The following is a 19,041-nucleotide window of genomic DNA, read 5'->3' as shown; positions in this document are numbered from 1 at the left end:
CAACACTAAACATCCTCGGTCTATCAGTTCTTCTCCCCTGCACAGTTGCTGTCCCATACAGGGGCCTTGTCCGCCCTCGTATGGAGTATGCATCTCATGTGGGGGGGGCTCTCACACAGCTCTTCTGGACAGAGTGGGGCTCTTCGCAAACTTCGTCTCATCAGCTCTCCTCCTCATACTGATAGTCTTATCTTCTATCGATATTTCCACTGACTGCTCTTCTGAACTTGCTAACTGCATGCCTCCCCCCCCCCGCCCCCTTGCACTCGAGTTTCTACTCATGCTCATCCCTATACTGTCCAAACCCTTTATGCAAGGGTTAACCAGCATCTTCACTCTTTCATCCTCACGCTGGTAAACTCTGGAACAATCTTCCTTCATCTGTATTTCCTCCTGCCTACGAATTGAACTCTTTCAAGAGAGACACCTCCTAACTCCGACTCCCACCTCTTTTCGGCTTTCTTCTTTTTTCTTTTTTCTTAGCAGAGCAGCTTTTTTTTTTTTTTTTTTTTTAATTTTTTTTTTTGTTTTGTGACGTTTGCTGTAAAAAAAAAAAAAAAAAAAAAAAATATATATATATATATATATATATATATATATATATATATATATATATATATATATATATATATATATATACACACACACACACACACACACACACACACACACACACACACACACACACAAATAGATTAGAGACAGCTGCGAAATTTCAGCTTGTCAGACATTGAACTAGATTAGTGGAATATATTACCAGAAGTCGTGTGTGCCCCCAAAAAATTATATATACTAATAGTCTTAAAGACAATTATGAAGTACGTAGTTTTAAAGACCGGGGCACAACGATCCTGACCCAATTCTTCAAAATAAAATCAGGTAAGAACACACACACACACACACACACACACACAGACACACACACACTCCTGGGGTCACTGCTCAGCCTGGTGACCCAGGTCTACCATGAGGAGCACCAGCGGCGTCACGCCCCGGTGCCTCGGCCGCCCCACATAACGGTACTCGATGTGTGCTAATGCTTTGTCCCTCTCGTCGCGGGAGGTTCACGCGGCTGTGTGTGGACAGCACCGTGCCTCCGTGTACCGGGCGACCCCTGGGACTGCGGTCTCTGCATTGTTCTGCGTGACGTCACCAGGGTTGCATAGAAGGGTTTGCGTGTTATCCGGCCTCTGAAGGGAGCAGCTGCCACCTTATCGTGGCGGACAACAGTAAACCCATACAGGCCAGAGGCGCAAAAATAGAATCGTTGTCAGACTTTCATTCAGATCTACATTAGAAGAGGCAGTGCCCGAGCGGCCAGTGAACGCCCGTGGTGAATGACCCACGTAATAGCCACCTCTACCTCGGATTCGTTCAAGACGAGCTAAGAGAGGCAGCGTCTACCAACCATGCAAACTTATACTGCACAACGGAACGGAACGGAAACTCGTCCAAAAATTTGATCAGTGAGTATTTTTATCTTCATTAAACTTACAGTATAATAATATAAACAAGTTTACATGTGGAGGCACATCTGATAGATGACTTCAAGAACACCACAAGGAATCACGTCTACAAAGTATCTTTTTGACCCCTTTCACTGAAAATATTTTTCTTACACCCTTGCAAGTCCTCGAATCCTTTACCTTCTATATTTCGTACATTTATTCTCTATTTATCGGATACAGATTGAATTAATATTTATTTTCTGAAGTCCACGCTAAAAATCATGTTTTATCTGATGATGTGTAAGAACGTACTCCATTAACATGCGAAATACGTGTCCAGCTGACATACGAATGGTGGTAAACAAACAAGGCTACGTAGTGTGCGAGAGATTCACAGGTGGCGAGAGTTTCAGTTGTTTGGGAGTCTCACTCGTTACTTTCTCTTGTTTTCCAGACGGGATGCATTTTGTGATCATATTCGCTCGTGGCCTGACTTTCTAAAGCAGTAGGGGAAAGATGACAACTTTCAAATCACGACCATATTTTTTTTAAGTGGGCCCAACCAATACAAAAAAAATTACGCATTGCACTCATATTTACCGCAGAGCAAAAATATGTCCTTATTAAATTCTGATTGTCAAAATCATTCATTGCACTGTAGAGTTAATGGGTATTTTTTCCTTCGAATGCTTCGCCTATAATAATTTGCAGTTACAATGCCTCCATAACGGAAATTATGGCACAGCCAGGCTGGAGTTACGGCTTTTCATACCAGTATGCGGGACTCAAGATATATATACGTAGATCATGGCGAGACTGCCTGCATCTTCGGTGGGTTGCCCGCCTCCATGTGGTGGACAAGTTTGGCAATGAAAATTTTCCTCAAAGCTCATGTACCGCCTATCTACAGTTGTTGAACTTAATCCACTAAGGAACCTGATGAGTACCAACTCAAGTGTGCGTGTGTGTGTGTGTGTGTGTGTGTGTGTGTGTGTGTGTGTGTGTGTGTGTGTGTGTGTGTGTATCTCTCTTTCTGTCCACCTATCTAGCTATCTAGTGATAAGTAAAGTTAAAGTTGGGGGCATACGCTGTAGCAGCGCGTGGCCTCGGTGCTCGTCTCCGTAACATTGGCCCTTTAGCCTGTGGTGAGAGGGAGCCCATTACCCCGGGACACAGGGCCAGTGTGACATCGATAGATAGATGGATATAGATAGATAGACAGACAGATAGATAGAGACAGATAAGTAGATAGATAGATAGGTATAGATATCATGCGAAACATACAATTTTATTTTTACACATTTTTTAATAGACAAATCTGTTTTCGTTTTGCAATTGCAGTGTCAGTGTATCACTAGAATATAACAAGACTCATTATTTTTTCACCTTTAGCGATACCCATTGATCAGGCCATTACATTATTCATATTCTTATATCATTCTCTTGGCTATATTAACCAAATACTTAACATTCATGCATCTTAAATTGTTATGCAAGTCAAGAATATGAAATCCTCTGAAACAAAAGTGGTGTTCAAACGCATTAACGCACATCTTACCTAACCAAAACCATTTCTAACGCACCCGAGGACTGAGCTATGTATGTATACTAGCTGAATTATGTTATGAAGGCGGTGGGCTTGTCAAGAACAAATTTCCTTGAATGACGTCTCATGCTGGAAGGTGATTCGGGTGTGGGAAGAGGGGAAACGTAGCAAATAAGCAATACATTCAAATTATACCTTGTCTTTTTCACACGAAATATAAAAAAATCTATTGACCAGGCATCTTCTCAGGGTGGTGTATCAGCCCTTGTGGATGCATATGTATGTTTCGTGTACGCCGCAGGTGTCTTTCCGTTTTTGCTGACTGGCTGTTCCTCGAGCTTCGTCCATCCATGGCTGTGTCCCCCGGCACTCTTCCAGGCCACTCTTCAACACCTGTATCTTGCTAGCATCTGCTCTCTGTGTAAGGTTTTCAACTCCTCTCGTTTCCAAAACTATATTACTATCCCGTCATCCTTAGTAATTATTTTTATATTCATTTTTTTTTTTTACAACAAAGGAGACGGCTCAAGGGCAACAAAAAGAGTGTAGAAAAAAAAAGTCCGCTACTCACCGCTCCCACAACAGATAGAGGTAAAGAGTGGCCAAAAGAGAGGTCAATTTCGGGTGGAGGGGTGTCTTGATACACTCTTCTTGAAAGAGGTCAAGTCATGGGCAGGAGGAATTGCAGACGAAGGAAGGCTGTTCCAGAGTTTACCAGTTTAAGGGATGAAAGAGTGAAGATTCTGGTTAACTCTTGCATAAGGAGTTTGGACAGTACAGGGATGAGATAGAGTAGAAAGTCGAGTGCAGCGGGGCCGCGGGAGGAGGGGAGGCATGCAGTTAGCAACCTCAGAAGAGCAGTCTGCATGCAAATATCGATAGAATATAGAAAGAGAGGCAACATTATTGTATTGTATTGTTCCCATTCCTATTCCTATTCCTGCTTATTTCCTTTATTTCTAAATCAATATATTTCTTCATTAATCCTCATCAATCTGTGTCTCCGTGGTGCAGTGGCTAGCGTGCATAATTACGAATCTGCTGGCCTAGGTTGAAATCCCGCCCTGGGAAGTCGGCGCTGCCCACCCAGCTGTTTATCTCTTTCCTTTAGAAATGATCAATAAATGGTTACCTGGAAAAACCTGGGGAAGGTAAACTGAGGTAACCCGGATGTTGCACTGGCCTTGTGTCCCGGCGTGGTGTCATGAGACATCCCAATATCGTGAGACATCCCATCCTGAATACATAAATGAATTTCGACACAGTACCGTGTCTTTTGTTGACTGCTTGTCAGGATCTGTCCCACCCAAGTTTATTTATATTATTATGAAAGCAAATGATGACGTATGTATGTATATAACTAGGATATCAACAATCACTCTTCTTCTTCTTGTGACCTGTTCCGCTTTGTATCGCTTTTTTTTTAGGACCTCCTTGGTACTTTTTTACTCTTAGATGCTTCATTTAGTTACTCTGTGATAGTAAAGATTTGGTTCCGCGATGCGAAGTTAAGGATGGGATGTCTTGCGATACGGGATGACAGATTGGCACCACACCGGGGTAATAGGTTTTCACCCAGCACAAGCTCAAAGCTCAGTGGTACGGAGATGAACACGGCGGCCACGCGCAGCTAATAATGTAGGTATGCTCCCAACTTCACCTTTACCTCATCAGTCAATTCTTTTAGTCGTGCTATATTTCGGATATTTCTCACCAGGGTTGCCACTTTGTGGGATTTTCCCACAAATCTGTGGGAGAAACAGGGCTACGTGGGAGGTGTCGTGGGAACTAAAATTTTGTGGCAATTTTGTGGAAATGTTGGTAAATTTATGGAAATTTTACAAAAATGTTAAATAATGCGTAATATCATAATTATTATACAGAGAGAGAGAGAGAGAGAGAGAGAGAGAGAGAGAGAGAGAGAGAGAGAGAGAGAGAGAGAGAGAGTGGTGGTGAGGGATGGATGGGGTGTTGGGGGGGCGCGGGGTGGGGGTGTTGGGTGATGCCAAAGATGCTGGTTGGAAGGAAGTGGAAGAAGATGAATGGCTGATAGATTAGTAGGAATAGTGAGGTAAACATATGATGAAAGTAACAATGTAACAGATAGGCTTACATTGAACATATCACAGCTATGGGTAAATTAATCAACATTATCTGTTTATGTTTATGCAAGCTATAGGCCCCTTAACTGTGGGTAAATTAATCAACATTACCTGTTTATTTATGTTTATGCAAGCTATAGACCCTTAACTGTGGGTAAATTAATCAACATTACCTGTTTATTTATGTTTATGCAAGCTATAGACCCTTAACTGTGGGTAAATTAATCAACATTACCTGTTTATTTATGTTTATGCAAGCTATAGGCCCCTTAACTGTGGGTAAATTAATCAACATTATCTGTTTATGTTTTAATCAACATTACCTGTTTATTTATGTTTATGCAAGCTATAGGCCCCTTAACTGTGGGTAAATTAATCAACGTTATCTGTTTATGTTTATCCAAGCTATAGGCCCCTTAACTGTGGGTAAATTAATCAACATTACCTGTTTATTTATGTTTATGCAAGCTATAGACCCTTAACTGTGGGTAAATTAATCAACATTACCTGTTTATTTATGTTTATCCAAGCTATAGGCCCCTTAACTGTGGGTAAATTAATCAACATTACCTGTTTATTTATGTTTATGCAAGCTATAGGCCCCTTAACTGTGGGTAAATTAATCAACATTACCTGTTTATTTATGTTTATGCAAGCTATAGGCCCCTTAATGTACATGTACTGATATATGCTACCTAAATAATGTGTAAAGTAGCATGTTAAACTTTCTCTATCCTTAATTAAATTCGTGGATTTTTTTGTTGGAATTGTTTTCATGACGTGGGAAATCTGTGGGAGAAATGAAGCCCATCTATGGGAATTTGGCAATTTTGAAGTGGCAACCCTGTTTCTCACTTTCCACATAGTGGTTACGTCTTGCTCGAATGCCCTGCAAATCCTGTATGGCAATTGCTTTATTTTTTATTCTTATTCTTATGCGCCTCCGTGGTCTAGTGGTCAGCGTGCCTGGCTTCTACTCCGCGGGCCCGGGTTCGAATCCAGGCCCGGGCAGTCGGCGTGCAGCTCACCCAGCTGTTCATCCTCCCTCTCGGGCTGGTCGATAAATGGGTACCTGGGGAAACCTGGGGAAGGTAAACTGTGGTAACCCGGATGTCACACTGGCCCTGTGTCCCGGGGTAATGGGCTCCCTCCCACCACAGGCTCAAGGGTCAATGTTACGGATATGAGCACCGAGGCCACGTGCTGCTACAGCGTATGCCCCCAACTTTATTTTTACTTTTTATATTCTTCCTCTCTAGAGTTCCCGTAACATATTCACCCCACCATGCTGTAGAGGTGGTAATGACATTAATAATAATAATAATAATAATAATAATAATAATAATAATAATAATAATAATAATAATAATAATAATAATAATAATAATAATAATAATAATAATAATAATAATAATAATAAGAAGAAGAAGAAGAAGAAGAAGATGAAGAAAAAGAAGAAGAAAACGAAGAAGAAGAAGAAGAAGAAAAGAAGAAGAAGAAGATGATGATGATGATGATGAAGACGAAGAAGAAGAGGAAGAAGAAGAAGAGGAAGAAGAAGAAGAAGAAGAAGAAGAAGAAGACCAATAACTCGACTCATCCGCTAAACATTACTCAAGTCGCAGACAAAACAAATTCAGCTCTCCACAATCACGATCATTACCACCGTGCCAGCCACCCACACACGGCAGGGCAAGGTGTTCCGTGCTTCCCCAAAGTCTGACTCACGCACATCCCCGGCCCACGCACGCTTCCGCCCAGCGTTGCCAGATTATCGTATTCACCACATTGTATTTATTACTATTAAACCTCAAACTCTTGTACCTACACAAATAACGATGGAAAATTGAAGTTAGCGTTAAAACTCCTATTTATTGATGTTTGTTTGTTTGTATTTGCTATAGTTATCGGTCAGAAACTACGAAAATGCGATGCGATGAGTACAATAATTTGGCACGCTGCTTTCGCCTCTCACGTCAACTATTTCCAATGGTCCAAAAGGAGATTAATCGGGTTCTCATAAGTGTTCTTTTCACCTTCATGATACAGTCTTTGTCAGGTTATCATAAGGTCATAAAACTACTCCTTGAAATGCACGCAACTCCTGTCAATTGAAAGTCTTGCGCCGTAATGTTTGAGGAAGTGACCCTAAATACCCATGCATTCAAACTTTTGTCTCTGTTGCATCGCCATAGTTCAACACATGACAGTATCAACACACAGGGTTTTACGTAACGCATCTTCCCAATGCCATTAATATAAAGAAAAAACACCCCAAAAAAGTTGAGATAAAGGGTAGAGATGAAATATACTATAGTCTCAATAAGCAACCATCAATCCTCAATATACAACACCTACAGAAGTGGTTCCTTGCCTTTTCTTATCGGGCACGAAACGTCCAAGTCCAGCTGTTAACCCATTTTAGCTTTTAATATCCTGGGGAGAGAGAGAGAGAGAGAGAGAGAGAGAGAGAGAGAGAGAGAGAGAGAGAGAGAGAGAGAGAGAGAGAGAGAGAGAGAGAGAGAGAGAGAGAGAGAGAGAGAGAGAGAGAGAGAGATGGCTATAATCAACCCAAGGAGACTATAGAACAGGAGAGGGGGCCTCTATGGGAGACCGTGGGCGGGTGTTGGTGTATGTCGGTTGCAACAGATGGCGCAGGAGCAGCTTTGTTTACATTCAGGCGCCTCCCCCCCTCCAGACCAACCCCCAACCCCTAGAACCCATCAGCAGTGTTGCTACATGGGATCAAGCAGCAAATGTTGCTACTTTTTTTCTTCAGTCTGGTTATTTCCCATTTTAAATAAAAAAAATAAAGGTAGATAAATATTAAAATGAACAGTAGGAACTATATATACTGTATATATTTACCAGGTAGATATAGCCTGACTGCATGTCATGAGTAATGCTATTATTGTTATATTATTATACCACAATTATATTACTTTTTCTGCATGTGTGGTTAGATGTGTTTTATGTGTTTAACCTTTCTGTATACATACTGGAATGAACCAAGGAATTGTAGCCCTACTGCCGTTCTTTAAAACTATGTGATCATGTTTTTTCTTCCAAACTCATTGTTTTAGCACGCACGCTGGCTTCCATCAGTAATGATGATATATATACATTGAGTCATTGGTTTGTAGGGGGAAAGAGTGGGTGAATATAATTATCTCGGTCTAACTTATACTGTTTATTATACCGCTATTCGCAGAAATATCTTTCTCTGCTCCGATTGCAACGCTGCCTCGTTCAAAAATCATAACACCTCCGCGGCCGCCACGTTTACCAGCCGGAGCCTCAAATCATGTCCCTTTGTGGTGATAAAGAGGACACAGCCTGGTGTGAAGCTACATTTATTACGGAAGGATGCCACCCGGGGTAAGTGATATATATATAAATAATGATAATGTGGAAATTCTAATTTTCACGCTGACAGCTGTTCTGAACTTGCTAACTGCATGCCTCCCCTCCTCCCGCGGCAAGAGGCCGAATGGCCTACACACGGCAGGTCCAGATTCCTCCCCATTACCACCTGTCAGCCTCGTCCATGTAGCTATCCAGTCTACTCTTAAAACAAGCTATCGTCCCTGCACTCACTATGTGATCGCGGAATCTATTCCATTCCCCCACCACCCTATTATTAAACCAATGCCTGCCCATTTCCCTCCTAAATCTATACTTTTCTAATTTAAGTCAATTACTGCATGTTCTATCTTGCCAAACATCTTATGCAAAAGTTAATCAGCATATCTCCACTCTTTCATCCCTTACACTGATAAACTGGAACAGCCTTCCATTGTCCGCATTTCCTCCTGCCTATAATTTGACCTTCAAGAAGAGTGTATCAAGACTCTACTTTTGTCTGTTTGGGAGTGGTGAGTAGTGGGGCTTTTTTTTCTAGTACGCTTTGTTGCTCTTGAGCTGTCTCCTTTGTTTAAAGAAAATAATAGTTAAATAAATGGAAGTTGGCCGCCAATGCTTCCAACACATTTTGGTGCCATATCTACAAGTGGCTGGTGACTGTAAGCATCTCAGCAACCTGCATGCATATATGCCATTCCTATCATGGTGCATGGAGCAAGCTTCACATAACACCCAGACAGAGACAGTTTAATTATGGTTACATATCAGACTCAGTTTATTGCTCAGTCTATTAGATGCAGTGCTGTTAATATTGTTAGTGGTAGTATTAGTACAATTAATGTATTTATTTTAATTAATTTATCAATATTTATTTATTATATTCTTAGTGTTTGAAAATTCCAATACTAGCATTAAGATAAACAAAAATATCAGAAATATATTTACACTCATTAATTATTATTGCTTTTCTTATTATTACTTCCTTCAATGTCCTGGCACTTTGACATCTAGTGTTTTTCTGTCTAGCAGCCAAAATTGTGGTCTTTCTGAATGTGTATGTCCTAAGTCTTCATTGGTGTATCTAGCTATATAACAAAAATCTGCATCTCTCTCCCTTCTCACCCAGTTGTCCCCGTACATCCTTTCAGTATCCAAAGAATTTCAATCTACATCTTGTAATCACTCAACTAATGCAGTGCAATCCTCATCTCTGTATTTTACCGTGTGGACATACTCTTTCCTTCCATGTTCCACTGTCGTATGTTATTCCACATCTAACACAACCACATCCCAACAGATCCGAACACGTCCGATATCATCCAAGAGAATGTGGCAGCTGAAGGGGGAGAGGCCAAGAAAGAGGCCAAGGGTGAAGACATTTAGCCACCCCCCCTGAAGTACATGGCATCATTCAACCCTCTTGGTGAGCTGCAGGAATGTGCTTCCCATTGCAGTGCACCAGCTCCATGTACTGATTTTGGTATGAATACTTCATCTAGTGTTTGTTGATTGTTGTGATATTAATCTAATTATGACTTCACAAAATAGACTGTGCAAGTCACTTAACACATGCCCTGCTCAACATCACTTTTAAGTTGTAGAATTCCTTCATATGGATGCTGATTCATGTATCCTGAAATGATTGGATATTGATTGTCTTAACATTTTTTTTTTGTCCATGATCACTGAACCATGTTACGGTATGTCTTTGGGTGTAGATCCAGGAAATGAGTTTTTGGGAGGACGTCAGACTTTTTGCGGGTGGAAGGAGCATTAGCATTACCGATTAGCCATTCTAGGCAGTCCTGGTCTTGAAAAACTGGTGAAGTGACCTAAATCAATGGGTATAACGGCCTGGACTTTGTGCCAAAGCATTGTTTTAGCCGCAGCGCGCTTTTGAGCTAGTTTTCCTGTATCACTCAGGAACATTGGGGGGGCCTGGGCCCCCCTTTGGATCCACCAATGTAGCTATGTCTTATAATATATCTATCCTTTACAGTCTGATGGTGCATCCTTCTAGGTTGTCAAGTTTTAGTAGCTACTCATGAGAAGTATTCCTTATAATGATCATTGATTTCCAGATGGTTTGCACTAAAAAAAGTGTCGTGTAACCTGCCGCAAATAATAATCAGCTGTAGTCAACCCTTGCTTTAAAGAACCAATATGGAGGAAGGGGGTGATGTTATATCCAAAAATCTTTTACATCTGAAGTAATCCAACCTTTTTGTGTATAATAAACTTTGTTTGTTACATGAACTTAAAAGTTCACAATTTCCATACATGATTCTTTTTTCCTTGTATTTGATGATTAATCCTGACATGTATTTCCATTATCAGTAGGTAATATATAGTAACAAGATAATAATACACATTATAACAATGTATATATTATAGCCCAATGAGTGCACGAGATCATTTACCTCATCAGTGACGCCAAGTCCAGGAGTCCTTCCCTAAATTCTTTGCCCAAATTTGTAACACCAAGTATAATAACTAGTTTTAGTGACCATTTGCATCCAATTTTCACTTTGATTAAAAAATTGCCTCTCAACAGGTGTGAACTTGATGGGGTTGGAGGAAACTTGACTCGGCCATCAAGCTCACCACAATATAGTAAGGAACCTCTTGTTCTCAGTGATAATTTATCCTCTTTAGTTACTATTCCGTGTTGCTTTAATCACAACTAATGTGTTGGAAACATTACAGCTTAATAACATACTTCACATCTCTGCATACAAATTGAGTTCAATATTTAACAGTTACACCAGTAGGCTTCATATCTCAAAAAAAAAAGTATGTAAAAAGGTTGAAATTTTGAATGATATATTTAAACTCTTTATTATGTTTCTATGGGTGTAGTACCGTTATGATTAGTCGAGTGATCAGCATATGGGTCTTATGTTTTTGATAGCATAGGTTCAAATTTTGCCATAGGCTGGCATTTGATAGTAACAGTAGTGTCCACAGATATCTACCTGTTTCTTGTTTATCCTGTTCCACTTTAAACCATGACTGGCCAATCTTTGAAGAGGTAGCATAACCTTGAAGTGCCACTAACAAACCTTTGTCCATTCTTCTGATGTGATCCTTTTTTATTTATTTATTTATTTATTTATTTTTATTTTTTTATTTTTTTTCCCACCTGCCTATAGCGCCGGTAGGTTTTCTTCAGGCGCCTGGCGGTCGGCCCAGGCCCGTCATGATGCAGGCTTTTTTTTTTTTATAGTGGTGCCATTTAGTATTGGCTCATGCTGCCGCCCAGAACTCATTCTTGATTCACTTGGATGGTTTAGCAGGGCTTAGGTATGACTAACATTGCAGAAACAGGGAATTTTTATATTTTTAGTGTGGCAACACATTGACAAATGTTTTAGTATGGACTGAACATCAAAGATATATATGGTAAATGGGTGCTTGTAGATCTTGACATTATATCTGTCAAGAGTCTCCAGTTGTATCCTCTCCCCCATCTCTCCTGAAAATATTACTCTTGTCGGGCAATCTAAGTGAAGCCTTCCATCGATGCTGGCGTGCAGACATAATGTCAATGCTTAGATTCACTGTCCTTATAGCACTGAAAATAATGCAATTACATGCACATATTTTATTATTTAGAATTGTGATTAATTGTGATTAAATATTTTTTCATGTATTTTCAGACATGAAAAGTGAAAATTGTTGCACACAACAGTCTGTCGTCTGCACCGGGAGGCAAGGCAGCTCAAAGCCCAGGCTGTTACAACTCCTGGGCAGTTTTTGCCCAGAGCCAGCAATTTTTTTGATAAAATAGGGATGGATTTTTTTCTGAGGTCAGGTTCAACATGCTGCAAGATGCCAAGATCTAAGCCTAGTAGGAGATATGGGTTACAAGAGAGGAGGTTTGCTCTGGCCTTATACTATCAAAGTCCAAATGCTAATAGATTTCTGAGCACAGTATTTCACTTGTCTTCAGTTTCAACACTTCAATCATGACTCAGGGGTATTTCAGTACATGTTGGCTGGAGCAAACAGACTCTGACAGCCCTGCAGCAAAGAGCACAGGCTTTGTCAAAAGAAGAGAAACTTCGTGGGATTTGCCATTATTTAGTATTACTCTTGTTACGCTAAGAATTTTTTCCCATATACTTTGCCAAATATTGCAAGTAATGCACCATTGTTGGGCTTGCTTGTTATAAATCATATCTTGTTCAATTAACAAGCTTTGGGTGTCTGCCACTTTCCAGTTGTAATGCAAGGAATCATTTATCTTCCCTGCTAGATATCACACATAATGCACCATTGTTGGTTTTGCCTGTTATAAATCAGATCTTGTTCAGTTAACAAGCTTTAGGTGTCTGCCACTTTCCAATTGTAATGCAAGGAATCCCCTGCCAGATATCGCATGTAATGCACCATTGTTGGTTTTGCCTATTATAAATCAGATCTTGTTCAGTTCACAAGCTTTGAATATCTGCCATTGTTTATTTCAGGTGTAATGCTTGGAAGCATTTGTTCTCTTCCCTACCCAACAGTATGCAATTCTTTATTGTGGATTTTGCCTGTTATATTTAATCTTGTTCAGGTAACAAGCTTTTGGTGTCTGCCTTACCTAATATGTGCTGCAGTGACACTTGGCTTGGTTTCATAATGTGAAATACAGCATGTAATTTCATCACACTAAGTGTTTATCATCACGTGTCTGGCATCATTAATGTGGCTTCCAGGAGTAATCTTGTTTGTATTACAGCTTGCAAATTTTTTTCTGCTTTATATGATATACATAATCACATAGGTATGATTTACAAAATGTAATGGCAGTTGATATTCTTGACTAATGCCTCATAAACCTTGTGAAAAATAATGTTTTTTTTTGGGGGGGGGGCAGAGAGTGGTTTGTTTGGTTGGCCAGTTCAAGGAGTTTCATATCAAATGATTTTATTACATCCAACTTTAATGTGTGCTAAAAACATATATTTTATTACATCCAACTTTAATGTGTGCATAAAACATATATTTTATTACATCCAACTTTAATGTGTGCTTCCTGCAATAAATGCTACATGTTTAGTGATGTAGCCTATGAAATACATATCACACTCTGCCCTGTAATTTGGTGTCTCACATACTGCAGCATAACTTTCCTGCTATTTTCTTACTCTATGAGTTGCCTTATTTTGTCTCATTTGCTTTTATCATATGTGCCTCCGCTGCATAGTTGTGCCTACTGAGCTTAATATCTTCATGACCCAGACACCAAGGTCAGAGCTTGTGAGATCATACCGTGTCCTACATCCCATTTTCACCTCCAGGCTCGCCTGTCTCCCAGGACCACCAAGTTATTGCATTCCATTTAAGACAACTCATGTGTTACCTTCTTAATGTCCTCCATCATGTATTTCAGCATGTTTTATGATGCTTTCCTCTTATATTGGTGTGCCTTGCAACATTTTTATACAGTTTTCATTGTATATAACGCACCATTGTTGGTTTTGCCTGTTATAAATTGGGTCATGTTCAGTTAACAAGCTTTGAGTGTCTCCCATTGTTTATTTCAGTTGTAATGCTTAGAAGCTTTTGTTCTCTGCCTTGTCAAGCAGTATGCAATGCTTGCCAATATCTGGCACTTGTACAGTTAGTATGATATTTTTACTCAGCTAAGAGCATTTTGCAAAAGGTAAAGGTAAGGCTGGGGGCATACGCTGTAGCAGCATGTGGCCTCGGTGCTCATCTCTGTAACATTAGCCCAAGAGCCCGTGGTGTTAGGGAACCCATTACCCTGGGACACAGGACCAGTGTGACATCCGGGTTACCACAGTTGCAAAGGCCTTATAGTAATTTAGTATGCATAGAATGTTGTATGGTTTGCTTGTATTTAAAGCACTGGATATGTTTGCTACACACACACACACACACACACACACACACACACATATATATATATATATATATATATATATATATATATATATATATATATATATATATATATATATATATATATATATTAGCAAATGCTTTCAACATCATATTTTTCCTAAAAAAACAAATTGATATAGTGTAGATAATACCTAATAAAACATAAGAACAAATATATTTTTCTTTACCCCATTAGTAAATCATTTTACAATGAAAAAAAATAAGTGAAGGCTGGATAGGGTGCTGTGGCAGGTACTTCAAAAATAGTTAAGCTACCCCTGAAAAGTGACGTTTTTGGTGGGCTGCAATAGATGGCGCTACTTCCGCACGCCCGAGGAATTACTACATACCACTATCTCTTCGTATATAGTCTCTTTGAATCAACCCCAGAGACACGCCAGTCCTCGTCGACAGACCGACTTGGTCGGCTAGATTTCGATCGCCGATAGAGTCGGTCTGTCGGCACCCTGCTACGGGCCGCCTTTGGCAAAGGCCCGTGCTCCCTCGTGCAGGGAGGGAGTAATCTTTTCCCTCTTAATGGGCCGCCTTCGGACAAGGGCCCGTTCCCGTAGTGATACTAGGGGTAAACTTAAAAAAAAAAAAAAAAAAAAAATCAACCCGCTTAATTATATAGTAACAAAAACAGAAAGATCCCAATTACTTAAAATCACCAAATAGTTCCCGAGATTGCTCATGTATTGTCAGTGGAACTTCCTTTAAATAACCCCTTGAACTCATTTCGATACAAAGGGCTAATGAGGCACATTAGCCTAGAAGAAACCTACCCTAATTTTGGTGTCAACACATACAAGAATATACTAGTATCTCCAGAACAATCTCTGTGGATGAGATGAATGTGCAGCACCAACTACTATCTTCTTGATCTTGATCTTGATGATAATTATGCGCAGGGCAGGGCACCTTACAGGTTCATTACACGCATATTTGTGTTGGCTGATGAGGGACGGGGGAGCCGAATGTGCAGGGGAAGGAAGTGAATCAAGTGTAATTGTCAGTGTTGGTGTGTTGTGGTGACAAGTGAGTGTGTATTTGTTTTCTGAATGAGTTTATTGTACAGCAGTCTAAAATCTGTTGGAGGAGGCTGTTCCAGTCACCCATGGAGCGTGGACTTTTCTTCATTCTGTAGCCTTTCCTATGTGGCTTACCGCGCGCAAATGGGGTCCCGTGCCAAAGGTTTTGCGTACACGGTGGACTAATAATTTTGTACCCAAGTGTTCATGCTTGGATAGAGGCCACTTGTGCGCTAAATCAGCTGCACTAATTATTATAACTTATGAGTACGGCTGCATATTTCCCAACACCATCAAGCTTTCTTCCTTCGTCATCGTGGTCCCGTAAGACATCATGAGATAAATTTACATTTCCTCCAATCTTGGTAACACTCATATTTCAGAATTGTGTTCCCTTTTACGTCGACCCCACTCTCAATAAATAACACTTAATAAGTGATTTCTCTAAGAAAATAATGGCAGGATTATCCCATTCCCTTTCTCTTAATTAAAGACCTCAAGAAAAACCATTCTTCCGGGCCATGGGCTATGCATGCATCAGCAGGCGTTCACCACAGTTTGATCAGCGGAAAACTTTAGCATAGGAAAAGAGCTATATATGCAGTGAACAATTTGAAACCACACCAAATAAACTTACTCAACCACCAAGTAAAGTAAAGTCACTCAACCACATAACCAAACCCAACGCGAAACAAATGATTTGCAGCACAAATACACGCTGGGGCCGTTCATATGGGACGTCACACCTCGGGGGGGAGGGATATTGAAAGTTGTGTGACAACACGTCATTTAACCCTAGAACCCTGAATACCGACGCGCACGACGTCACGCCTGTCTGGTCCGTGTGCTTCCCACACAAATAGGGGTCCAGAAAAGTTTAGTATAGTACATACTTATATACAATGTTATACACCACAGATACGGCAAGCACAATAATAAGTTCCTCATTTACCATGGTAAGAGCTGGAAAGGAGTGTGTGTGTGGGGGGGGGGGGGGGGCAGCTTTTCAAAAGTGTGACGTCTTTTGTGGGGGGGGGGGGGGGGGGGGTCGAATGTGGCACGGTGTGATGGAGGGGGGGATGAAATGCCCCCCAAAAGTGTGAGGTCCTTGATGACGGGCCTCATTGTAATTCAACAGAAAAAAAATATAACACTCACCCAGCGGAAGGTGATAACGTCACGAATAGCCCTACCTCAGAATCGAATGGTCTGGTAAACCTGCATAATACACAGACCTTGCTTAAAACATGGAAACATGGAAACATGGAAATGCAGGCAACAGAAAGCCTATTGCCTCATTACGAGGTCGCCTGCTTTGGTGATTTAATCTGCTCGACAGCCACTTGAGGCTTGACGAGCAGATCTAATAGCTTATACTAAGCTCACCTTTGATCTTATGATTGCCCTTCTGTCTCCTCAGTTTTCTTCGGATTGAAGGTCAGGTTTATGGGATACTCTCCATTCAATAGTACTATATAGCTGAGCTACGGGGTCCATGGCAGCCTCGAATTTGGCACTTTTTTCATGGAAACTAGTTTAACTAGCATAATTAAATAAGATCAAAGGTAAGCTTAGTATAAGCTATTGAAAGACAGTACAGTGAATGAAATGGACAAAATAACAAAGCCCGCGCATGCGCAGTTCAGGATGGCATGGACTATGACGAAGGGATGATGAGATTTGGTGTCACAGTATGAACCTCTGATCGAGTACCCTGGATCAACCAGGTTTCCAGAATTGATCAATCACTCAGTGTGCATCATAGCCTTTTTTCGATAAATTACAATATGTTTTCCAGCTGTCACATAACTATTGACCCAAGTAGAACGTGTTTATTATAGGAATGAGCGTAGAAGTCAAATTTTGCAATGAACGGCTCCATTAATGTCACCACTACTTTTTTTTAACGTCGCACTCTATTGCATGCCATGTTTGGCCTAACCCTCATATTTCCGTTTCACAATCAAAGTTTCGTCTATTTCGACAACCTTGTTCGGTCCACCAATAGACTGCTGATTGCAAAACAAGAATTCAGTCACTTCGCTGCAAAACCTTCGACAGTCAACCGCCGTCTGTCGTGATATTTCTAGGTTGGCTAGGACTTGGCCGTGGGAGAAATGATTCCGGACCCATAAATTAATAAAACACAACACTTGCCAGGGTTTTGTGTTATTTCCAAAATGGTGCCTTTAGGCTATAGTCGTTTGTTCAGAAATTGCAAACGCGGCGTTTCTTAGCTTTCGGAATGACAACTGAACCAGTGCGCCACCACTGTTTTCCGTCTTGACGAGACACGGCGTCCACACTCTTCGCACACCTCGTGACGAGGTAGCACACCATGATCACGAAGAATTTACAAAGATTCTTCATCGTCTTTGTAAGCTTTTTTTTTTAATGAAAGCGTACTCAATCATGGAACAACCAGCACACATAGAATCCATATTAACACTGACCGATCGATCACTATAAGGCCGCTTTCACACGTACCGACTTTTCGCCGTCCGCCATCCACGACACGACGTCGTGCTTTCAAATAACCACGGATGTCTATGGCCGCTTTCACACGTACCGATCACGGTCGTAAACGGCTGAACGCCGTTCACGACAGCCGTTGTCATCACGGCGCCCATTTAAAAACGGCACGGCGAAGCGCCGTGGAAGGCGTGAAATGTACACAGGACTCATGGAATCGTTCAGACATATAACGACCTTTCGCCGTCTAGACTAGACGGCGACTCTACTTTAGTTGTCTCCTGATCACAGACCCGTGTACACTATTGCTCGCCAGTAATAATGGAGGACGTGGATAACTGGGTATAGAACGGCCGAGGCCTTTCACACAACGGCGCTCTCTCTGGAATGCACGACGCCGTATCGTGGACGGCGGACGGCAAAAAGTCGATCCGTGTGAAAGCGGCCTTAGTAACACTCCACGCATGAAGTTACACAACGCATCGCTATTGCCTGAATGCAACTTTGACGTGTCCTCAACAACGAAGATCGTTGGCTACTTGAGAGTAACACACGAACGAACAAACATTAGAGAATAATAACCCGGATTCGAATGAAAAAAGGTTCGAACGCAGGTAACCTGCGTTCGAACCTGCAAGCGTTTGTGACACCACTAAGTGAATAGGCTACGTACATAACATATACAGTACGTGTCCTCAACCATGAAGCTCATTGGCTACTTGAGAGTAACACAGCTCAAACGAAAAAACAGCGGACATTCATGAACCGGACTTCGAATGTAATTTTTTTCGGACACAAAGTCTTTTAATCTGAGTTTGAACCTGGTTCCCGTGTTCACGATACCTCTTAAGTGAATACATATACATAGTCGTAGCTACATGACATAATTACAAGATCGTTGTGACGAAAAGTACTATAACGTTTAGATCAGTGGTTCCCAAACTGGGGGGCGGGGGCGTGAGCTGGATACTAGGGGGCGTGATTCCGTCTGCCAAAAATTGCAGTTTTGTAACACACACACACACACACACACACACACACACACACACACACACACATAAATTTAAGGAGTAACACTGAATCACCTCACATGAGTTTCAATATATATATAGATATATATATATATATAGATATATATATATATATATATATATATATATATATATATATATATATATATATAT

General features: G+C 40.8%; 1 long non-coding RNA gene across 1 annotated transcript; it reads left to right on the top strand.

The window, feature by feature from the left end:
* The first annotated feature begins 7,704 nt into the window (after window positions 1-7,704).
* Window positions 7,705-14,250, top strand: LOC126997888 (uncharacterized). The gene is made up of 4 exons (XR_007752438.1): window positions 7,705-8,474; window positions 9,757-9,939; window positions 11,014-11,072; window positions 12,119-14,250. It is a non-coding gene; the product is annotated as an uncharacterized LOC126997888 (long non-coding RNA).
* The last annotated feature ends 4,791 nt before the right edge of the window (window positions 14,251-19,041 follow it).

The sequence above is a fragment of the Eriocheir sinensis genome, chromosome 13, assembly GCF_024679095.1.
Source record: "Eriocheir sinensis breed Jianghai 21 chromosome 13, ASM2467909v1, whole genome shotgun sequence".
NCBI lineage: Eukaryota > Metazoa > Arthropoda > Malacostraca > Decapoda > Varunidae > Eriocheir > Eriocheir sinensis.
This window is presented reverse-complemented; position numbering and strand designations above follow the sequence as displayed.